The sequence below is a fragment of the Colobus angolensis genome, unplaced genomic scaffold, assembly GCF_000951035.1.
Source record: "Colobus angolensis palliatus isolate OR3802 unplaced genomic scaffold, Cang.pa_1.0 Scaffold17, whole genome shotgun sequence".
In the NCBI taxonomy this organism is placed as follows: Eukaryota; Metazoa; Chordata; class Mammalia; order Primates; family Cercopithecidae; genus Colobus; species Colobus angolensis.
Genome location: NW_012114821.1, coordinates 10441749 through 10466438, shown reverse-complemented (window position 1 = coordinate 10466438; position 24690 = coordinate 10441749). Strand labels below are relative to the sequence as shown.

Genomic DNA, 24690 nt, shown 5'->3' with positions numbered 1-24690 from the left:
TCCAGTGTGTCTGAGGGAGAGCGGCTGTGCGCGCGCGTGTGCATGTCTCTGTGTGTGTGTGCGCGCGCGCGCGCGTGGGGAAGGGGCCGGGTTCGGTCCGCACTGAGAAAGCAGCCTCCGCCGCGTCCGTCATGGCGCGCGGCGGCGGCAGCGGCTCCCTCCGGTCTCTCTGCTCCCTCGCCTTTAGTTTGACCTTTCCCTCCAGTGTGTCTGAGGGAGAGCGGCTGTGCGCGCGCGTGTGCATGTCTCTGTGTGTGTGTGCGCGCGCGCGCGCGTGGGGAAGGGGCCGGGTTCGCTCCCCGACGCCTGACGTCACTGCCATGGCAACGGCAACCCCCGCCCCTCGCTTCCCATTTCCTGTCCCCGCCCACTGTGCACGTTCTGGGGCCCTCACGTGCTCACTCACACGCACGCACGCACGCACGCACTCTCGGGGCGCGCGCGCCCATTGCGCTGGGGGTTGGGAGGTAATTCGGGCTTCCGCCTCCTTCTCTTCCCTTGCCTTGCTGCCTCCCGGAATTTGACCAATCCCGTGAGGAGGAGCCGTGGGCGGGGCGGGCTCGGCTCCCGAAGCGGCGTGAAAAATTTCCCGAGGCAGAGCGAAAAGTCTTCCTGAGCTACTGAGCATGTCCGGTTCCCGAAGGGGCGCTTTGGACGCGAGTGAAGCGAGGAGAGGAGAAGAAACCGAGCGGGTAGTTGAGGGAAGTCTCGGAGGAGGTCACCTGGGATCAAACTGGGGCTGCGTAGTGTTAGGGTCAGGCAGCCTTGAAGTGGAATCCGGATCCGCCACTCTGGCTGCGTGACCTTGGGCATGCCATCAAAGCGCTCTCAACCGAGCGTCTCGGGTAAAATGGGATTAGTAAAGTCTACCAAGGTGGTGATGAGGATCAAAACAGATAAACGCGGAAAACGCCTCACCTGGCACATGATAGATCCTAACTGCCTGGCTATTATTATGGAGCCCATAACCTCCATATTTTACAACTGGGAACGCGAGACTCAAAGAGATTAAAAAACTAAATGACTCGCTCAAGGTCAGGTAGTGGTGGAGACCCAGGCTTCAAGTTCAATACTGTTTGTCCTGCAAAGCCTTCCCTTAAGCAGGCGTAATAAAACATTTAAGAAAAACCACCTTAAAGAGCATCGCTTGGGATCTGTGGATCACTTGGTAGTCCCCAGCTCCCTCCCATCCCCACAATGGTTTAGAACTGGACAGAAGGGCTGAAGAGCCTCGGTGCAACTTTTGGAGGGCGGTTGTTTAGCTTTTGAATTTGCATCTGAACGAGCAACAAGGTGGTGCTTTCCTCGATTCCCTTGGGTCCCCTACATGTCTTCTAAAGTTTTGGTTAAAGTGTAAACAGCAAGGAGCTCCAGGTCCTCCAAGTCTCTAACTAGTTGAAGAAAGATTAACTCAATTAACCAGTATTTACCCAGCATCCACCAACTAGTAAGATTTCCCAGCCGGCAAGGAGCCTGTGACCTCTGGGCCGTGCAGGCAGGCACCTTGGGATTCAGACACACTTAGGCTTCCAGCCCATTCCTCTAACTTAGCTCTTCATCACTCACTGCCAAGCAGTATTTCTTGAATGTTGTAGTACTATGTAATTTTAGCTATGCTGTTAACTTTTTTAAAAAGTATGTGTCTGTCTCCCTTTCTTGTAGCCCCAAACCTATACCTGATCTTGGTAAAGGATATCACCCAGTACCTTGAATAAGCCCTGAAGTTTTCCATGTCCCAGGAATTATTCACTTGACCCTTCCAAGTTAAATGCAATCTCTTCCAAAAATCTTGGTCGTCTACTTAGTTGGAATAAATTAGTATCTTTTCTACAGCATGTGGCAGCCACCTTGCTTTAGACACTGTTTCTAGTTTCGTGTTCTACTATTTATGCACATTATCACCTACAAAAAGTTTCTCTAACATTCATGTATGAGTTGGCTGTTCATATGGATCAGTATATCACTTATCCATTCCTTTAAGGCTTGATTTATTTTCCTTTCCCTTCAGATTGTAAAACTCTTGAATGGCAGGAACCATGTCTCATTTCACATCGAATTTCCAGCCTCTTCCTCAGTAACAACACCACTCAACAACTAACTGTTGAATGGCTGAGTGAGCTCCCTGCCTATCTTGTAAAATTATTAGGGGCATACTTTATTTTTATATTTATATCTCAAAACCAGGGATTTTCTGGGAAGTTAAGAATTTCCAATAAATTTTGGACTACTCTAAAATGCACCAGAAATTACATGGTCACACTTGTGCAATGAAAGAAGGCTTTGGCAGTAGCACAAGACATCAAGCAGAAGTAGGAAATGCAGGGAGGAAGAAGTCGTAATGTTTTCAACAGCTGCCACTATGGATCTAGGATGAGAGCTCTCCATGTGTTAAGAATGAGAGAGAGATTACTCCAAGGTATATAAGTAATGTTGCTCCCAGGAAAGGGGAAAAAACATGCAAAGAGGAATTTTGAAATCAAACAGCATTTGCTTACTTTGAACTTGTACTATTTGTCCCTTTGTCTCATTTGGCACAAAAATTGAAAGCCTGGTAGTGTTCTTATATCCAGTATTGTTCTCCTCTTGATATGCTGTTTAACTCTCTACATGTGTAAGTCCTCACCATACCTAGTCCTTTTATCCCTCATCATGCTATGGCACCAGCAAATGCCCAATAGCATGATCTTGAAGTTATTTGCAGTTTATCCTTATCTTTATTTGTCAGTCTTCAAGTCCCATAAAGTCTTCCTCTTTTTCTTTTTCTTTTTTTTTCTTTTTTTGAGACCGAGCCTCGCTGTGTTGCCCAGGCTGGAGTGCAGTGGCGCAATATCCGCTTGCTGCAAGCTCTGCCTCCCGGGTTCACTCCATTCTCCTGCCTCAGCCTCCCGAGTAGCTGGAACTACAGGTGCCTGCCACCACGCCCGGCTAACTTTTTGTATTTTTAGTAAAGATGGGGTTTCACCATGTTAGCCAGGATAGTCTCAATCTCCTGACCTCGTGATCCGCCCGCGTTGGCCTTCAAAAGGGCTGGGATTACAGGCGTGAGCCACCGCGCCCCGCCAAGTCTTCCTCTTAAATGGTAGTGAGAGCGATTAACTGTCCCCCATGCCCTTGGTCACTACCTTAGGGTGAGTCCTTGTATCTCTCATCTGGACTCTTAGCAAAACCTCCTTCCTAACTGGTCTTTTTTGCCTCATCTTGGGCCCATCTATCCCAACTTCCAACACACCCCAGACTCTAGAGAGACCTAGAACTTACATTTTATGTTTTAGAATATAAATATTGAACATATTAGGATAAGATGTTTAAAGTTTGTGTTTGGGATCTGAAGGACCCATCTAAGGTTTCTTTGGAGACTAAACAATGAGAACATTTTTGAATTAGTGACATTGTTAATTAACAGAGAGCTAAGATGTCTCTTGGTATTTAATAGGCAATCCTCAAAAAGTTGGGTTAAAAAAAATGCCACCGTGTGCGTGTGTTTAAGTACCTCATTACTAAGAGAGAAAGAACATTCAGTTCCCATTTTAGGGGATCTCTTGCTCCAGGATTACTGAGAGTCCTCTGGAGTTTGCATGGGCTCAGGTGATGTTATAAGCACACCATTGACAGGAGGGCATTTCTATCAGGGAAGGCCAGTATCTTTACAAGAACGTAAGCTTGTGGGAGGAGGTGGTAAACAAGGAAGCAGTGGGGACATGAAGTGAAAACGCACTACTCAGCCAGACCAGCTCAATCAGTCCTGGTGATGAATAAGGTGAATCAGCTTTTCTACTCTTATGGCCTGTTAGGACTGATGTATTCAAATTAGGCAGCTGCGTACACAGTATGCACTGCACAAACCCAGGGAAGCTATTTGCATGGGAGTCTGTGTGAATGGCATTCTCTGAGACTGTGCAGTGCTAAACCTCTATGAATATATGTAGCAGTCCTGAGTGACAAGTACATGGCACATCTCTGTCTACTTTGGCAATCTAAATTATCCTGATGATATCTTCAATAATAGAAATAAACATTTATGGGATATCCACCAATTATCTCAAAAACTTATTTTAACGTACAAATTTTATATCTAAAGATTTGCGCATATTTCAAAATGCTTGTTAGACTTCTGTTACTGCCATTCATTTATTTGTTCTAAAAAATAACAATTGAGCTGCTAAGTTCCAGGCATGATTCAAAAGCCTGGTTCTATAAATGTATTGAGCACCAACTACAAATCTTAGAAATACCATTAACTGACCAGGTGCAGTGGCTCACGCCTATAATCCCAGCACTTTGGGAGGCTGAGGCAGGAGGATCACGAGGTCAGGAGATCGAGACCATCCTGGCTAACGAGACAGTTAAACCCTGTCTCTACTAAAAATACAAAAAATTAGCCGGGCACGGTGGCGGGCACCTGTAGTCCAAGCTACTCGGGAGGCTGAGGCAGGAGAATGGTGGGAACCCGGGAGGTGGAGCTGGCAGTGAGCCGAGATCACACGAATACACTCTAGCCTGAGTGACAGAGCGAGACTCCGTCTCAAAAAAAAAAAAAAAAAAACCATTAACTGATTTCTTTAAACTATCAGCTTGTGTTTATATTTTTTTCGGTTTATGCCATTTTATAATATGAAGAAGTCCTCTATATCCTCTTTTTTTTGAGATGGAGTCTGGCTCTGTTGCCCAGGCTGGAGTGTAGTGGCATGATCTCGGCTCACTGCCACCTCCACCTCCAGGGTTCAAGCAATCTCGTGTCTCACCCTCCTGAGTAGCTGGGATTACAGGCGCCTGCCACCGTGTCTGGTTAATTTTGGATTTTTGGTAGAGATGGGGTTTCACCATGTTGGCCAGGCTGTTCTCAAGCTCTTGATCTCAAGTGATGTGCCTGCCTCAGCCTCCCAAAGTGCTGGTATTACAGGTATGGCCCACCGTACCTGATCTCTAAATCCTCTTTATTTCATAGACAATCATCTATTAAAATCTGAAGATGACATTTGGTTCTTTCATTTCAGACAATTCAATACAGTAGGATGCCTCAGTGAATATAAAGCTTTTATATATATTTTTTCCTCCTGGCATTATCAGAAGAGGTAACAGAAAGTTAAGTTGGCTTCTTTAGGAGTCTCCTGAGAGCCCTAGGGAAATCTACCCTGAGTAGAGTGGGTGCAAGACCCCACTGGCCAGAGGAGAGTATAATTATGCTTTGTGCCCTGGATCATTCTGTAGAGGAAAGCTGCCCTCCGACCAGAAACATCTAATTTAGATTGTTATATGAGCAAGAAATAACTGCAAATTTGTTTGTTTGTTGTTGTTGTTATAGCAGCAAGCTTTACTCAATGAATTAATTGGAAAAGTAAATAATATGACCATATTTGCACCCTAAATTTGTGGAGCTGCTCATACTAACAATATTAAATTCTTTTTTTTCAATAGCTTTTAGGGTACAAGTGGTTTTTGGCTACCTGGATGAATTATATAGTGGTGAATTCTGAGATTTTAGTGCACCTATCACCCATGTAGTGTACATTGTACCTAATGTGTAGTTCTTTTTTATCCCTGGCTCCCCCCTCCCACCCTCCTGCTTCTGAGTCCATTATAGATAAATGATATAAAGTGATATAAAGTCCATTATATCACTCTGTATGCCTTTGCATAGTCTAATAATGTTAAACTCTTAATTTCTGAACACGCAATTAAGTGAGCCTCTGCCTCTAGTAGTCTTTACAGTTGACCCTTGAACAACCTGGTTTGAACTTCGTTGGGCTGTTATGCTTGGCTTTTCTTCTGCCTCTGCCGTTGCTGACACAGTACGGTCCCAGCCTCTCCTCTTTCTCCTCCTCCTCATCCTACTCAGCATGAAGACGATGAGGTTGGAGAGCTTTATGATGATCCACTTCTACTTAATGAAGAGGATATATATTTTCTCTTATGATTTTTTCAAGAACATTGTTTTCTCTAGCTTACTTTATTGTAAGAACACAGTATGCAATACATATAACAAACCAAATAGGTGTTAATTGACTATGTTATCAGTAGGGCTTCTGGTTAACAGTAGACTATTAATGGTTATGTTTTTGGAAAGTCAAAAGTTATGCTTGGAGTTTTGACTGCACACGCAAGGGTTGTTCCCCTAGTTCAAAGGTCAGCTCTATTACATGGCTTCCAGGTCTTTGATGGCTGTCCTATGCCTGAGTATCACTGCTGGAAAACGATTATGTGCAGTTCCAGAAGCTGATATACTTAGTAAAAAAAAAAAAAAGTGGGGGCTACTCAGGAGGAATCAGTATACACATACATATGTCAAATCACACACACAGACACACACACACCTACTCACACATGCTACAAAATAGTGGGATGCCATCATTTGAAACTCTGGAAAAACTTCCACCATTTTTACTATTATCGTTACCGGCATCAACATCTTTCTCTCCATTATAAGTCAAGACATTGGAAAAAGTCTGAAACAGTAACCTTGACTAGTCTCCGTAACTCAGGAACAATGAAGGAGGAAGAATGAATGAGTTGTCCCCTGAAGATGGTGGGCTCTCCTTTATGCATGATCATCACTATCTCTCTGCTATGTCTGTCCTGTAACCTCATGAGGCGTGCAGCGTCATGCCAGACATCTGTGTTTGGATGGCCCTCTGGCTCCTCCACAATTACTGCAGAGTCAGAAGTGGAATTTCCGCCTGACGTTTTATGTCAGAATCCGTATGAAAGACTACAGCATGCTGAGTGAGCTTTCCATTCTCGCTGAGGATGCGATGCAGGGTCCACCCCCTGCAGGCCACAGTTTTGCCTGGAGGCAAAGCATTCAGTCTTTCCATTGGCCTGACAATTTGAACCAAGCTCGAGGCCAACAGACAAAATGCAGTAGCAACTAGAGAGGTGAGTTTTGTTAAATTACAATAACATCCATGCATCCAGGGGAGCTGCAAAAGTCGTTCCTGTCAGATGCACTCAAAATCGAAAGCCAGATTATTCCTGCCAAATGCTCTGAGGCTGTTGAATAAAGTCTTGGACTATTTTAAATAGTAACTTAAAACCTCTAGTTTCATGGCTCAGTAATAAAATCGTGATAATTCTAATCAGTATCCTCACTAGTGAATGCTGGTGATTATTTATTGAGTGACCACCATGTGCAACTGCTTTGCTGGATACTTTATGTGTGCCAGATATTTAAGCTTCATAATCGCTTTGTAAGGTAGATGTTATTATCCCATCCTGTCGCTGGAGAAACAGAAATTCAGAGCACATAAGCAACTTGCCCAGTGTTACCACAGAGATGTTGTCAGTGTACTTAAAGAATACATGGGCTAGGCATGGTAGCTCACGCCTGTAATCCCAGCACTTTGGGAGGCCAAGGCAGGAGGATTGCTTAAGCCCAGGAATTTGAGACCAGCCTGGGCAATGCAAAACCCTGTCTCTACAAAAAAATACAAAAATGAGTGGGCATGGTGGTGGGCGCCTGTAGTTCCCACTACGTGGGAGGCTGAGGCAGGACGATCACTTGAGCCTGGGAGGTGGAGGCTGCGGTGAGCTGTGTTTGCACCACTGCCCTCCAGCTTGTGCTACAGAGAGATTCAGTCTCAAAAGAAAAAAAAAAAAAAAGGAATAGTCTTTGAAAAAAAATGGCTTAAGACTTAAGTATGTAAGAGCTACTTCCTAGCTCAGGGATATTTTAAACAAGCCTTTTATTGGAAAATTGTAAACATACAAAACTAGAGAGCTATACTCATCAAGCAGCTCCTATCAGGAATAATTTGGAAGTAAAGGGTTTTGAATGATTTCTACCTTATTTTTCTTGGAGGAGAGCCAAGTCCTTAATAAGAATTTCTGCAAAAGAGGAGCCTGGGGCTGAATCTTATTTATAGAGGCAAAATACTATTTTTATTTCAATCTCACATTCTTACTCTCCACTTGAATTTTCCAGTTAATCCTGAAATAGCAAATAATATGAAGACTTAATTTTGAGTTGTCTAGTCCTCCTCAGCCCTACCGCAAATCCTCAGCTTAAGTTTGAGGGAGGTTTATGCTGAGTCACATAATAGTCTCCTCCCTTGTTATAATCCACAGCAAGACTGCAGGGATTCTTCATATTGTGGAACAGGCATAAGTCAACTTATGTTTAGCAAATAGTTGATTTAAACTGAGGTTGATTCAGTGGTGCGCTGTGGCATGCGCATAGTGGCTCACAAGAGCTAATTGTATATGTCTCTTCCTAATTTCACATTTGGTGACTTGAAATTGGCCATGGTGAGAGTATTTATACCATGGAAAACTGACAAATGTACAAATCAGGGCTTCTATTCCTCCAGAGAGGTAGTTGTTAAATATTTACCAGCACATTACTGGGTAGATTCTATTATTTGCTCAAAAGCATCTGCTGTCCTTCACTGTGGGTCTACTCCCCACTGCTCTTCCCTGGGAGACTAGTATATTTTGCACCCATCAGAAGTCCATCTTTGAGGGATAAAAGACTACAAATAGGGTGCAGTGTATACTGCTTGCGTGATGAGTGCACCAAAATCTCACAAATCACCGCTAAACAACTTACTCATGTAACCAAGCATCACCTGTACCCCAATAACCTATGAGAAAATTTAAAAAATAAATAAATAAACTGCATAGAAGGAAAAAAGAAAAAAAAGAAGTTCATCCTGACCATGTGGCTTGCTTTGGTCAATGGAATGTAGCCAGAACATACGCCATTTCCAAATAGAGGGATATGTGCCTTTTTTTTTTTTTTTAACTTTTTCTTTGCCCCAAGCCAACAAGTCCCAGATAATGTCAGCTTCTTCAGTTTAAGTCCTAGAAAAAGATGACATGTTACAAAATGACAGCCAACGTGTAAAGGACATGGACATATGCAAGGAGTAAATCTTTCTTATTGTAAGATTTTGAATGTGTTTGTTGTTACTCCATCACGACATAGGCTAAGCTAATTGATACAGCAATTAAGACTTATCACTGAGTTGCTACCATAGCAGGAAACCTAAATTATGTTGCATTAATTCTGAGGCTTGGGAATGGGAAGCAAAAAATAACGTTGTTGAAGGATGGAAGAATGGCAACCTATGTTATCTAGTGGCAAGGTATTGGGTAAACTGTCACCTTTAATCCCCAGGAAGACAGATAATGCACTAAATGAGCTTATGGCTTTAGGCAAAGTTGTGAAACGGAATGTTACTCTCATGCCTAAATTGCTGTGGGCTGCACGTAGTGAAATGATATGAAAGTTGAACTTAGGTAGGAATTGTCCATTTCGGGGAGATCAAACGGAGTAGAAAGGGTCCAGAAATTTGAGAACTCCGAGGAGTAGAGGGTGTAGTTGATTTTGATTTCCAAACAACAAAAGATAAAACCAGAAATGTCTTAAGTGACAAAGACTGACTAAAATTCAGCCTTGTGGCAAGGACCAATCAAAGGTATTGTTCCTCAATTAAAACCTCTCAACTGATTACAGTGGCACCAATTACATCCTTCCAGTTGGACAAAATGGCTTAGGGAAGAGAGATTCTAAGTGTAGTTCTTTCACTGGAGCCAGATCAATTTAAATTACCTGCAATTAAGTCTAGAAGGAAAATCACAACTAGAAAAGAATTATGGATGTGGCCATTGGCACATGAGGCTGTTTGGAATCAAATAGATAAGAATGTGAGAAAGTTATATTGCCAAAAGAGTCACCAGCTCATGCTAAAATAGATTATAACTGAGACTTGAAATGACCTTTGGATTTCCATCTTTCCGTGGGAAGAAGACGGAGAAGCCTGGCCAGCTTCCAAAGAGGACATATTGTCCTTTACAAAAAATGCTTTAGGAGAACAATTGAAAAGGAAAGAGCTCCCGGAGGACAGTGCCAAGCACCATGCTGAACAATAGATCAGGTGTTACTGTTCTAGGTCCAGAATCAAGTCCTAATCAAAGAACATTTCCAGTCTCCATGGAAGGTAGTCTGCAACTTCTGCCCGAGGGCCTTTCAGAATTGCCATGGACAAGTGGCTTCTGCGTTCTTCCTCTCCTCTCACTTTCTGAATGGGAGTGTTTGTTTCAGGTATCCTGTTTCACCATGATACACTGGGCATATGAGGGGTAGATAACTTGTCTTTTTGATCCATAGGTTTTGCTCTCAAGAGAATGAACATCTGGGCCTGATGTAGAGAACTCCCTGAGATCATGGAATTCAAGTCTGATGCTGTAACCGAATGGAATCTTTAGGTTATTTTTCTTGAGTACGGCTGCCAGATTTTGTGAATTAAAATATAGGATGCCTAGTTAAAATGGAATTTCAGATAAACAATGAATAATTTTTTAGTCTATCTCACTGTGCAATATTTTGAGCATACTTATCCTAAAAAATTACCCATTGTTGATCTGGAATTTAAATTTAGCTGGGCATCCTGTATTTAATCTGACATCCCTATTGGAAAGAATAGATGTATTTTGCTTACAAATAGAGGAAAGTGGAGACTCATGACCCAGAATTCTAGTAGATTGCACTATTTATCCAAAACTTTGTTTCTCTTTTTTTTTTAGGGCCTGCCTGGTGGCCCTCCCTGTAAGGAGGTATTCTTCCTGCTCCATTGACATCAGGCTTATTAGCCATGTTTCTGGATTTGGTCCCTGTTATGTGAGTGAAAATGGTAATTGCTGCTTCCAGATAAAAACTTTAAGTGCCATCCTCTGATTCTGACATTTCTCGTGGGCCTCTACCATGATGCTGGGGTGCCACAGCTCAAGGTTGTTCCTTTGGTCTTGATTCTAGAATAAAGAGAACATGGAGCAGGGCTGCAGCTGAGCTTCAAAGAGCGTAAACACAAGCCAGACAGAAGCCGTTGTTGTTGTAAGCCCTGAAGATTTGGGGGATACTATTGCAACACAACTCAGCCCAAACTGACTAATACAACAAGTTTCTATGTATACATGGAAATGTATGTGGTCTTAGCCTCCAGGTGGTTTTCATCATAAAACTAAATTACATCCTGATTGAAAAAAAGTACAAACACAAAGACAATAAAAATCACATGAAAGATTTAAATGTTTGAAGTCCTGTTTTTAAAAAAGGATGAATTTAGGGTGGGAATACAGTATGTTTTTATTAAAATAAACATATCTTAATAAAAGTTTTCTTACAGTAGTATTTGAAATGGATAATTTTTATATTGGAAGCAAATAAACAAAACTGCACCTAGAGCTTAATTAAGGTTAGTGCCAAAAGAAAGTGATGTGTTTTCTTTTCTCTGTGCCACTGATTATAATACGTACCATTGTTTAATTATAGATTCAAATTACTTTTATTCATTCACTATTGAACATGCTTGTAGATGTGTGAAGGATAGGAAAATGTAACCCCCAATAGGTGCCTGGCATTCTGACTCAAAAGTAGAGTTGCAGGAACACTATAGTTTGGAGCCAAACAGACCTGGGCAACAATCCTGACCCAACTACATCATTACTTTATGATCTCTGACAAGTTTCTTAACCTTTTTGAACCTCAGTTTTCTTATCTGTAATGGATAATAAAATGATAATGCCTCTGTTTACAGAGCCTCTACTGTTTGCCAAGGTGCTTAGGTGCTCCGCATATATTATTTTCTTGAAGTCTCATGACATGTAATGATGCAAGTATTTTCATCTTCATTTTACAGATGAGAAAAGTGAGGCTTCGTGGTGTGGAGCAATTGGATAGAAGTTACTTAACAGGGAGTAAGTGGCAGAACCAAGGTCCAACCCAGTTCTGCTTCACTGCAAGCTTATGTCCTTCTGTTGGGAAAGCCAAATAAAAGCATGCTTGGCATCATTTGTCATCAGGGAAATGCAAATCAAAACCGTCATGAAACACCACTTCACATCCACTAGGAGGGCTAGTGTAAGAAAGCCAGAGAGTAACAAGTATTGGCAAGAATATAAAGAAATTGAGATCTTCATATTCTGCTGGTGGGGATGTAAAATGGTGCAACTGCTTTTAATAGTTCCACAAAAAATTAAACATAGAGTTACCATATAGCCCAGTGGTTCCACTCCTGGAATAAAGCTCTTCAACTCCGGGCCTCAAAATCCCCTGAGGATCCCCTTCCTGTAGGTCTTGAGAATTGCAACTTGGGGGCAGGGAGCAGTCCTGAACTGATCATCTTCCTCCTCACCACCTCGCTGTGCCATCTCCTCACCTCATTCTCCAATCCTCAAAAGATGACCACTGATGACCAGTCTGCATGTCAGTGGAGAACGTATGTGGAGGAGTGCAGGAGGGATAACAAAGCATCCTGGGTATATACCCAATGATTATATATATACACCCATACATATATACACACACACACATATATATAATGAAAGCATGTCCATAGAAACTTGTACATGAATGTTTGTAACCCCATTATTCTTAATGTCCAAACGTGAAAAGTTCAAATAGATGTGAACTGAAGAATGGATAAACAAATGTGATATGTCAATACAACGGAATATTATTCTGTCATCAAGTAAGTGAAGTTCTGATATATGCTGCAATCAATACAGATGAACATTGAAAACATTATGCTGAGTGAAAGAAGTCACTCACAAAAGACTACATAGTATATCACTTATGAAATGTCTAGAATAAGGAAATCTATTGAGACAGAAGGCTGACAGTGGTTTATTAGGGCTGGAGGGAATGGGGAGGTCAAGAGGAGAAATCCTCCAAAAGGTTTCATTTTGAGCTGATGCAAATGTTCTACATTCGACTGCGGTGATTGTTACATGTATCTGTGACTATAGCAAAAACCATTACATTGTAAACTTCAGATGGGTGAATTGTATGGTATGTGAATTGTATCTCAATAAAGCTTTTTTTTTTTTTTTTTTAAATAAAAAGAGAACATGGAGCAGGGCTGCAGCTGATCTTCAAAGGGCATGAACATAAACCAGGAAGAAGCTGTTGTTGTAAGCCCTGAAGATTTGGGGGATACTATTGCAACACAACTCAGCCCAAACTGACTAATACAACAAGTTTCTATGTATACATGGAAATGTATGTGGTCTGAGCCTCTAAAAAAAAAAAAAAAAAAAAAAAAGAGTATCTGAAAATCCCAGGAACTCGGGGCTCATGGTGCATAGTCAATGAAATGAATGGCTGTCTTTCTTCATCCTTCCCTCTCCAATCTTTCGTTTTCATTCTCCTTCTTCTCATTCTCCTTCTTCTCTCTGTGATTTACAAAGCTGGTCATGCAAAAAAAAAAAAAAAAGAAAAAGAAAAACATAGGGTAGGAGTCAGAAGTCTTCGATTCTAGGTTCACATGTATGAGATTTTTTGGAAAAAACTCACATACTCTCAAGAACCTCAGTTCCCTCATCTTCAAGTGAGGATAATAACACCCTGTTTACCTATTCTGCTGGGTTGTCTTGTAGATCAAATGAAAGAGAGGCTATGGAAATCCTTTATATATGTTTTGAAAATTCTATCCAGTTGCTGTGGGCTGAATGTTTGTGTTCCTCAAAATTTATATGTTGAAACCTCATCACCGACGTGACGGTGTTTGGAGGTAAGGCTGTTAGAAGGTGATTGGCAGAAATCCCTCATAAGAGAAGCCCCAAAGAGAGCTAGCTTGTCTGTTTCACCATGTGAGGACATGGTGAGAAGAAGCCATGTAAGAATCAGGAAACAGGTCCTCACCAGACATGGAATCTGCCGGCGCCTTGATCTCAGACTTCCCAGTCTCCAAACTAGTGACAAATTACTGTTCACTAGGTGCCCAGTTAATGGTATTTTATTATGGTAGCCTGAACTGACTAAGACACCGGTTATACGATGAAAATACCGTACTACTATTACTACTGCTACTACTTCCTATATTAGCTCATAGTTTTTTGAGGTCTTATGTTTCAGGTACGGTTCTAAGTGCTTTTCATCAGTAACTCTTCTAAGAGCCGATTTTAAATTTAGCAAAGGCAATAAAACACTTTCCCTGGTTTAATGAGGAGTATTAACTAATTGGGGGTATAAACATAAAATGGTTTTGTTTTTCCAATAATTGCTACTACTCTTGTTCTCCGTAGCAACCTTGGTTTCAATTCCATAAATTTCCTGCTGTTTTTGGTCAAGGGAACAGTAGACTCTAGCTCCTCTGTCAATTTTAATATTTTGACCCTCTCCATTCCTGTCAGGACAGGTGGAACTTGTGGCATGGGAAGTTCAAGTGGCAGAGGGGGCCCAGTCTGTACTTGTCTCTACTCCCCCAGAGAAGGAAAGAAAGCAAGACAGATGCTCCCTCACGTGGATATCCATGGTATAGTTGCTGTCCTCCCCTTGGGTGCCCGTGACTGCTATTCCTGTCCACTGAGCTTCACGAGGGCTGGGGTGCCTCTCTCACCAGGAGCAGACTCTGGGGTGCCTCCCTCACCAGGAGCAGACTCTGGCTGGGGTCCCCCAGCAGGAGGCACTGGCTGGGGTCCCCCAGCAGGAGGCACCATGTGTATTCCTCTGTGGGCCTTGTACGGACCTCCTTCCCCTTCTGCTGTATGGGTTCCTAGGGATGCCATTGCTCCAAAAATACTTGCTTTCCCAAGCTCTTCAACTCTAGGGCTCAAAATTCCCTGGGGATCCCCTTCCTGTACGTCTTGAGAATTGCAACTTGGGGGCAGTCCTGACCTGGTCACCGTCCTCCTCACCACCTCGCTGTGCCATCTCCTTACCTCATTCTCCAAGCCCCAAAAGATGACCACTGATGACCAGTCTCCAGGTCAGTAAAGAATGTGTGTGGAGGAGTGCAGGAGGGATGACAAAGCATCCCCAAACCTTGCAAATTCTTGATTTTGGAGAAGAAATCCACTGGGTAGTGCCCACCACCCACTCACACAGCTCCGACTAGGAGTAACGATTTACTCCCTCCCTACACTCCTCTTATTTTGTCTTTGAGGGTGGGAGTGCTGGTTTTGCTGAAATGACTCTTCTCAGCCAGGCTTGTGAGAGTGGGAGGGCAGGGGGCAAAGGCAGGAAGGAAAGCAACCAGGCCTTTCTCTGCCTGTTCTCTGAACTCAGAGTATGGGGTACTAAGGACCTGGGTTCTCCGCTGTGGGCCCAAAGAGGAAACAAGATCCACTTGATACCTAATATCCTGTCACACAGAGGTACAACATCTCCAGCTTGAGGTGGTGTCCTGTGAGTGCTAGCAGCTCCAGGATGGTGCATTTACCACTGATGAAAACTAGAATGAGCCCTAGCATTGGGGGAGCAATCTGGGAACTGCCCTCCTCTTTGCTCCCACAATATCGTGCAGGTTCTATGATACAGGTAGTTAGAGCTACTCACCAGGCTGCCTGTCTTCCCCTCCACTGCAGGACATGACTGTATTTTGTCCTCATCTGTTGCTATAGTTTGGATGTGTTATGTTGTTTTCTTTCCTTTGCTTGAGTTTCCATGCAAAACACATGTTGGAATTTAACTGCCAATGTAATGGGTGTTGAGAGGTGGGGCCTTTATCCAAACTTTAATTAGGTCATTAAGATAATTAGCATCCTCCTCTGGAGAGACTGGATTAGGTCTCTTGGGAATGAATTAGTTCTCGTGAAAGCTGGTTGTTATAAAGTGAGGCTGCCTCTCGTGTTTGGTGTCTTTGTACGCTCCTGCTCACCCTTTCTTCTGCTTTCCACTGGGAGTCAAAGCAGCACCAGGTCCTCACCAGATGGGCCGCTGGATCTTGTACTTCCCAGGCTGCATAACTGTAAGCTCCATAAACCTCTTTTTATTCCTTATAAATTACCCAGTCTTAGGTATTCGACAGAATTGAATTGCTTAGGTAGCAACACAAAACAGATGAAGGCATCTGTATTCCCAGGACCTGGGACAGCACCTGGTAAATGCAACCTATTCAGCAAATGTTCTCTAGAATCTTTAGAGATTTGGGAATATGAAGAAAAAAAAAAAAACTAGAAAAATGGGGTGGCAGATATTCCAGTTAAAAAATATTTCAAGTGAATTCTACAAACCAGGGTGGGTTTCAGATAACTGTGAATCATGAGTATACTTGTTGGGAAAAAAAATTCACATACCTGAGACAGCTACTTCTTGCGGTAAGCATTGAGGGACTGGGGCAATGACAGGCATAAGCTGACTACAGATAGTTAACCCTGACATTTTCAACTTTAAAACAGTTTCATTTCCTGTTTGAAAACTTTGGGGGTCTTTTTCTGAACAATTTTTTTTTTAATAGAAGGCGCAGATATCAATTTTAAAAAAATTTCAAGCTCTAGGTTTTGTTTTTAGAAAACATTTCTCACAGGTTTTTCATCATGGGTATTTGAAAATGCTGATGTAAAGAGACACATCTCAATTTCAATGCTGTCACAGCCATATTGTCCTTCTTTGGAGAGTCTTTGAACTAGAGTAAGCCATGGAAGCTTGATATTGTACAATGTGGTTGCCTATGATGACACACTGACCTGTCCAGATTTATAATCTGCACATTTTAATGTAAATTGAGTAGTTGATTTAAGGACATAAATTATTTTTAAAATCAGTAGACTATATTACAACAATGATGACGACACCCTAGGATTTCAGCATTTTCAAACTTCAAAGAATACTGAAAACTGGCTTAGGCTTTTGTTCTGGGGATGCTCAGCTATGCAGAGGAGATGCTGGGATTTCTGGCAGCCATCTTGTCTGCTACATACTGAGACCTTATAGGGACAACGAAGTCAAGGAAAACCAAGAAGGACACAGTCCTGATAGATGTCTAGGGGTCCCCAGACCCAGTGTAAATGGAGCCAAATTAAGACAAGCAGAGCAGAGAGATCAGAGGGAGACATCCCTGATTATTCCACTGGAAGTCCAAATCCAGCCATGCTTGAAGTTAGTGCATCCCTGGTTTTCCCATTTTCCCAGTTTTCTGAGAAATAAATTCTCCTTTCCTCTCTTGGTTCTGACTTTAACTAGTTTGATTTCTGATTTAATCACCTGTAACTAAAAACATTCTCTGTAATAAACTGCATCACAAGGTTATTGGCAGGATAAATTGAGATTATATACATAAAGCATTTCTTGGTGCATAGTAAGTGTTCAATAAATAGAATTTTAAAAATAAAATCTATTATAATCTGAGAGTAGTTATTGTAACTAACATAGGTCAGACAGCAAGTAAGAAGTAGCCAAGATTTCACAGTTTAAAAGTTCAATACTTACAATTTCAGCAAATAGAAAGGATCCGGGATGGAACCAATATGATATGGTGGATAGAACTTGGGTCGTAGAGTCAGATAGACTTGAGTTTGAAGTCCACCTCTGCCATTTAACCATCTGAATTACACTGAGAAAATTGCAAGCAATTCTGAGGCTTTGTTCCCTCATCTTATAAAATGGGGATAATAGTGATAGTGGCAGAAGGCAGTCAAATGCCTAGGAAAATAGGGGCAGGTCCCTGGTGAAACTGGACTTTCAAACCAAAGAGAGTTTAAAGCCTGAAAGCCAAGCTACAAGTCTCAGATAAATCCACGAACTAGATTGAGAACCTCTCTTCCTATTTGGTGTGCTTTCCTCTGATCGATCCCCACCCTTTACCTATTTTACATATATCTACCCTTCCCTTGAGTTGTGCCTTTTTAGCCATTTTTTTGCATACTCACAAGCCAATCAGCATGCACTCCCCCATTCTGAGCCCATAAAAGTTCCAGACTCAACCATACTTGGAGGACCACCCGCCTTCAGGTGGGGGAAACTCCCCAACTTTGGGTAGGGGGAGGCCAACTCAGGTCCCCCTCTCCACTGAGAGCTGTTTCATCACCCAATAGAACTCTTGCTCACCCACCAGGTGTTGGCATAACCTTATACTTCCTGGATATGGGACAAGAACTCAGAACCCACCAAACAGTGAGTGTGAACAGAGCTGTAACCCTGTAGCACTCCCCTCCTGCTCACCAAGCAATGGGAGAGGGAGCTGCTGGGTGCCACATGCACCAGTTTGTTGGGGCAAGACTGAAAGAACTGTTAACATGCTGTAATACTCCCTTAGGGGCTTTGGGGTCGCTGGCATCCCAGAGTTTTTCAGTTGCCACCATGTTCCCCTCTTCCACATGCTGGCACCTAAAGTGGGAGCAGGCCAAGACATGCCCGGCCCACCCATAGGCTGGAGTGAAAGCCAAACACAGCTTCCGGACCAAGTGGTGGAGTACCTCCTGCAGCAAGCCCAGAGCCAAGCATGGCCCTGGGCAGGGGCATTGCTGGCTGCGGAGGTCACCAGCTGGTGAAGCGACCCCCAAAAAATCCTCCTTGTAATAATTAAAATAATCAAGAATGTAGCATTGTTCCTGGCACATAGACTTTCAGTAAATGCTGGCTGCCTCCCTCCTCCAGCATCTGCCACCACTACAGGCTGGCCCCTTTTACAGGTTAGAAGTTTATTTGTTAAAGTGAAGCACAAGGTTTACTGCCCCAAAGTGTCTTTCCTTATGATGCTTCTGAAGGTGTAGTAAGGCTGTTGAAGAGTTGTAAACAGGGGTTTATTGTTTTATATCCAAAGTGCTTTCTAATGAATATTTTATGATTTTTCTCAGTGTTTGATAATTTTGTAGGATTCAAACAAGTGAGGAAACTTGATTTGTTTTGGAGAAAAAAAGAGAGAGAATCACTATAACTAGTGACAGAGCCCATCTGTTCTGGGTACCAGAGAACCCCAGTTGGTGACCCCATCCCTGACTGTAGCATTAAGTCCTGAGTTATCTAACCCAATCAGCTGGTAGCATTCTTCTTAATGTCTCCTACTGTTTAAGCATGGTCATTTGCCTAAATCTATACAACGAGACTAAATTAAAGGATATATACTTCAGTATTTTACATGCTTCAGGTAAAGATTTCTCACCCACGCTGATATGAACACGGAGCACAAAGCTTTAAGACCACGAATTTTTTAGCTGCTGTCTAGGCACTATGAGGGGACCCACCCTTAGGATGAAGCCAGGTGCTGAGGACAGCAAAGCACAGGAATGGAAAGAACTCATGTCTATGATAACATCTTTGAGCTGATAATTATACTGCACCTGGATCCTTCCTACCTCTGGACTTAAGGTTATGTGAGGCAATGGATTTCCTTATTCTTATGAAAACCAGTTTCTGTGAAACTGATCAATATCAAGCGTGAAGCATGCTTCATGAAGCAGCACCAGACGATAGAAAATACCAGGGCAGCTGCGGGTCCCAGCCCTGAAATCTGGCCACCTGGGTTCATATCCTGCTTCCACTTGTGCCAGCTGTGTGGCCTTGGGGAACATACTCAACCTCTGGCAGCTTCAGTTTCTGCATCTGAAAAGCAATGATAATAATAGTGTTCCTCACAGGAGAAATGTGCGTAACATACACGATGTAGTGCCTGACCCAGAGTAAGTCTCAGTAAAATCTGACTTGTAATTATGGTTCCCCCTAGGTGTGAAGATCATCTCAGGATCCACAGATTGATTCAAAAGTGGATTCCCAGTCCTCTTCCTTTCTGTCATTGACTCTGTGTCTCTTTATTACTTTGGGTTTTTCTCACTTTTCCTCTCCTGATCTTCTCTCCTCTCATTCCTTTAGCCATAATTGGGATTGATTGATAGCTTTATTTGTTGTATTTTAAAATATGTAATTTTACATTTTCCCTTTTTAATTTAAGAAGTCAAAGAATGGAACATTTTATATTTCCTTCAATAAAAAAGAACCTCTTTATTTGCTTTATATATATATCCCCATTAAATTTCATCTGCTTGGCTTTGGTCCAGTGTTCCACCCTATCAGAATCATTTTCCATCTTGACACTGTCAGTTATTAGCTTTGCCATCCTTCCTGGCTTTATTTCATTTGCCTTTTAAACCTTCACCAAGTTCTTGACAAAATCTGCAATTTAGGATGGCTCTATCAGTTATCAGGTAGGTGTATGTACTGGAAAACTCTAAATCAATGCTCCTTAAACTTCAGTGGCCATAAGAATCACCTGGAGAGCTTGTTAAAGCAAATTTGTGGGCTCCTCACCTGAGATTCTGATTCAGTGGGTCTGGAGTGGGGACTTTGCATTTCCAATAAGCTCCCAAGTGACGCTGAATAGGGCTGCCACAAGTAATAGAGGCTCAGTCAAGTTAGTATAATAGATTTCTTTCCTCTTATGTTGAAGTCTGTAGGCAGGTAGTCCAGCCTAGTACCAAGGTTTCAGAACCTAGGCTTTTTCCTTCTCCTTCCTGCCTTAAATGGCATTTGGTTTCCTATTCATGTTTCAGAGTGTTTGCTTGAGCTACAGCCATCATGTCCACATTCAAACCAGTAAGAAAGAGGAAGGAGGAAAGGATGTCTTCTCTCTTTGTAAGGACATATCTCAGAAGTTGTATGTGACACTCTACTTACATCTTCTTAGCCAAAACTTCCTCACAAATCACACTAGCTGCAAATAAATCTGGAAAATATAGATTTTATTTGCGGTGTCATATGCCCAGCTAAAAATCAAGGTTTTATGACCAAGGCAGAAGAGAATGCGTTTCTGACATTACTGGTTTTTAATGTTACGACAAACCTTTCCCAACTCTCCAGCCAGAGGTTTGCAATCTAAAACTTCCAATGGGCTAGGAAGTTCCAATAAAATTCTGAATTTCAAATTCTGATCACCCCTCCACAGGTAAGTATTATTTCTTTCATTTCTATGTTCAGGAAATTGAGTCTCAGAGAGCTTCAGTGACTTTCCTGAGATCTCTAGGTAACTAAATGCCCCAACCAAGATCTGAACTCAACCCTGCCAAAGCCCAGGCTTCTAATGCGTCATTCTACATCACAGGAATCATACATTTGTTTGCAGGATGTGCCTTGAATCAACCAACTACTGTTGCATGCTATGCAACCACAAAACTCTGAGACCTAGACACTTATTTTACTACCATGTCTATGAGTCAACTGGAGACCAGCTGCTCTAGGCTAGGCTGGACTGGACTCCTCCAAGCCACAGCTGGGTCTGGGTCTGCTCCATGGTTCTCCATCTTCTTCAGACTTGTGGGCCTACCAGGGTGGAGCCTTCTCATGCCAAAAGCAGAGAAGCACATCTCACTGCTGGTTGTAGTGCGGTCTGCTTCCATTCCCTTGACTGAAGGAAGTCACAAGGCCAAGACAAAAGCTAGGCAGTACAGTCCTCCAGGAGGGAGTAAATATTTCTCAATATATTCTTATCTACCTCAAGTCCCTATGCAGATGCATTGGAATGGAAAGAGTCCCAGACTGAGAATCAGAAGTCCCTAGTTCTAGTCCCAGACCTGCCATGAATGACTTGTGTGACCTTGGACAAATTACTAACCCCTTCTGGGCCTCAGGTTTGTTCTAGAGATCTCTAAGGCATATGCAGACTTTACCTTAAGAAGCTATGGCATGAAAAAACAAATCATTGCCTCTCAAAATTCTAATCTCCTCTGAATGTAGCTTAGTCTTTATGCAAAAATAAACACACACACTAGAGTCTTTTCAAAACCACTGGGCTAATAATGTTCATGATTCTGCTAATGACCAAACTGGAGCACAGTGCAGCTGGTCCTGCTGGTCACGGGAAGGCCCTAGAAAGAAATGAAGCCATCAAGAAGCTATTGATGCTGTGACCTTCTGTTCACAGGGCCTGAATGCAGGCTGCTCCTCTACTTAGACAGGTGAGATTAATTTTGGTGATTTATGATAATGCCTCTAAGTGCACGGGTAAACATGTCATGGTTTATTTTGCAGAATTAATGAAGTCTGATTAATCTCTCGGTCCCCAGCAGATTCTGCTCTGAGAAATGGAGCGAGACTACCAGGCTTTTGTGCAAATTATGGCGGAAGGATTGATGGCAGGAGAATCATCTGAAATCCACACAATCTGACCTTTTTTAATCCCGTGGATTCTTTAGTTGGATTCGTTGCCATCATACTGGATGGCTGCTGACCAGGGAGAGACCCTTCTATGAACACAGTGTGCAGTACCACAATTGCAGCTAAAGTTAATCAAGCTAGTTCCGTGCATCAGGTACTTCACATGGTCCTTTACCCCAAGGATTGAAAAAAGCCACGCTTTTGACTTGGATGGATAGCAGTTCAAATCCTAGTCCCACAATTTAGAAGCTGTTTGATCTTGGATGCATAGTGCAGGCACTGTTGGTGTTCTTCTGTGCACATTCAACCCTGTGTCTTCTCTGTCCATATGCATCCTACAGTATGGACAGTTCCAGCATGTCACCTTTTCATATTTTGGTGGGAGAGAGAAATATGTAAGCAACAAATTATATTGGAAATAAAACCCATGAGTGACTCTAAGCTGCAGAAGGAAAAACTCAGTTTATCCACAACACTGGGATTAAATCCTTCTTACTAAGAATTGGAGGCCAGGCATGGTGGCATGTGCCTGTAGTCCTAGCTACTTGGGGGCTGAGGTGGGAGGATCACTTGAGCCCAGGAGGTCGAGGCTGCAGGGAGCTGTGATCGGGCCATTGCACTCTGGCCTGGGCAACAGAGTGAGATACTGTCTCAAAGGAAAAAAAAAAAGAATTGGAGATGGTAAAGATTCACAGCCGAATTTAGGGCTTTTGTGTGTCGAAATACACAAACAAGGTGGGAGAGATTGTGCTGCAGCAAAAGGAGTGCTGTGATAGCCATCAGGAATCTGGATTTGAGTCTTGATTCTGCTGACTACAAAAGATGTGACTGGGGGCAGTTACAAAACTGAAATCTTGGTCTCCTCATCTGTAAAGCGGGAATGATAATGCCTGCCCTGCCTATTGCACAGACCTTCTTATGGAGATCCCAGAGATAAAAGCTGTCAATGATTAGTAACTCCATTTTACAGATGAAGAAACCGAAGACAAAAATGTAGGCAGTGGAACAGAGACATGGATCTCGTAGTTCTTCTCCTACCTCATCTTGTACCACTGTTTTTCCCACTCACTCTGCTCCAACCACACTGACTTTCTGTCCTTCCCTTGAATAAAACAAGCTCATTTTCACCTCAGGGCCTTTGCTGTTTCCTCTTTCTAGAATGTTCTTCCCCTATGTCTTCATGCACTTCGAGGAGGAATTGGCCTTCCTTTCTTGATATGCAGGAGTCAGTACAAACATTTCTTCCTCATAGAAGTTTTCCACAGACCCCCATTCAAGGTGATCTCTCTCCTAGGCTCCCTTTTGCATACCACCCTGTTATATTTTTGCTCTATCACTTCCTGAGATGATGACATTTATGTATTGACTTATTAATCATCTCTCACTACTCTCTTTCCTGGAGAAGAAAGATCCTGAATATCTCATTTTCTGTTACATTGTCAGTGCCAAGAACAGGACTTGGTATATTGTGAGCAGGCAGTAAATATTTTTTTGAATGAGCAAATTAGTATGTATAGACTTATTTTTAATGACTTTATAATATGTTGCATGGATATACCATCATTCATTTAACCAGAGCTTTAGAGATGGATACTCAATTTTTCTTTTCTGCTTTTACTTATTTTTATTTTCAAATTATTTTGCTACAGGAAACAAATGAGCATAATCTGTGTATACTTACTTGATTTTATCCATAGAGCATATTCTTAGCAGTGGGATTACTGGATCAAAGGGCAAGTGCATTTACAAATTGTGATACATATTGTCAACTTCCCCTATAAAATATTTTCATCAATTTTTGCTCCCATCATCTGTGTATGGCACCACCAGCTTGGCATTCCCTCTAAGTCCCTGACAATAACACGTTATTGCTGAGAAGCCTTTGCTGCCTTTCAACTTGCTCTCCAAGTGCTGCATCTACTTTCCTCATTACCCAGTGAGAGGCTGTGTGTGCAGCAGCTCTGCTCTATTTCTCTGAGATCTAAGTGCTTTGGGTGGTTTTCTCCTCTCATTTAGGTTGCATTCTCTAGCCTGCTGTGGCAAAAGAAGGAACATTTAAAATATATGGTAGTGTCTGTAAAGATCAGATTATTGTTCAGTAAATATTCATTCTCTCCCCCCTACCCTGTGGCAGGAAAGTAGTTTCTGTACTCCCTAACTGTGGCCTTGGCCTCATGATTAGTTTTGGCTGGTAGGATGTTCGCAGAGGTTATATGAGCAGAAGATTCAAATATGCTAGTATTGTTGGGCTTGCTCTCATGCCTTTGTTTTTTTGCCGTGAGAATAACCTGCCTTATTTATCTAAATCAGCTAGATCAGATGAACTCCAGCTGTTGTGTAGATGTGTAAACGTCTTGTCATATGACATCAAGATTTTTGTTCTTATTTGTTACACAGCAAAAGCTGATACAAATTCCAAAATGAAACTAGAGCTTGCATTTTGCAGCACTTGGCACTTTCTATGTTAAATATTCAATATTCCCTAGGGCAGTGGTAGCAGAGGAACATTTGAACCTATTGACATTCATCTTTGTGTGGGTTTAATTGAGTCTTGAAGAAAGTACAGGGCTAAATGAGTCCTAGGTGGGGACTCGTAGCAGGAGGAAAGATACAGAAGAAGGACTGTGCAAGGCCTGTCTTAGGACTAGTGAGCAGACTAAAATATAGGCTATATGTCAAAGAGTACTGTGGGAGCTAAGGTTTGAGTTAGGAAACAAAGAAATCAAAGAAGTTAGAGATAGCTTTTATTCTCAGGCTACTGGTTCCAGCAAAGAAATATAAACTGCAAGGGAACCCTGGATGCCAATTATATGTCAATTACACCGTAAGTCATTGACATTCCGAGGTCAACTACGTAACGAAAACTGGTAAGAGCCTAAGAATAGGCTGGC

At 42.4% G+C, this 24690-nt stretch overlaps 2 long non-coding RNA genes across 2 annotated transcripts in view; both read left to right on the top strand.

Moving 5' to 3' along the window:
• Positions 1–6632: 6632 nt before the first annotated feature.
• Positions 6633–10934, top strand: LOC105509042. The gene is made up of 3 exons (XR_001001367.1): positions 6633–6873; positions 10522–10615; positions 10751–10934. It is a non-coding gene; the product is annotated as an uncharacterized LOC105509042 (long non-coding RNA).
• Positions 10935–19894: 8960 nt separating this feature from the next.
• Positions 19895–24690, top strand: part of LOC105509041 — a 33263-nt gene continuing 28467 nt past the window's right edge. The window contains exon 1 of the long non-coding RNA XR_001001366.1: positions 19895–21600. This is a non-coding gene — a long non-coding RNA (uncharacterized LOC105509041). The remainder of the gene's footprint in view (positions 21601–24690) is intronic.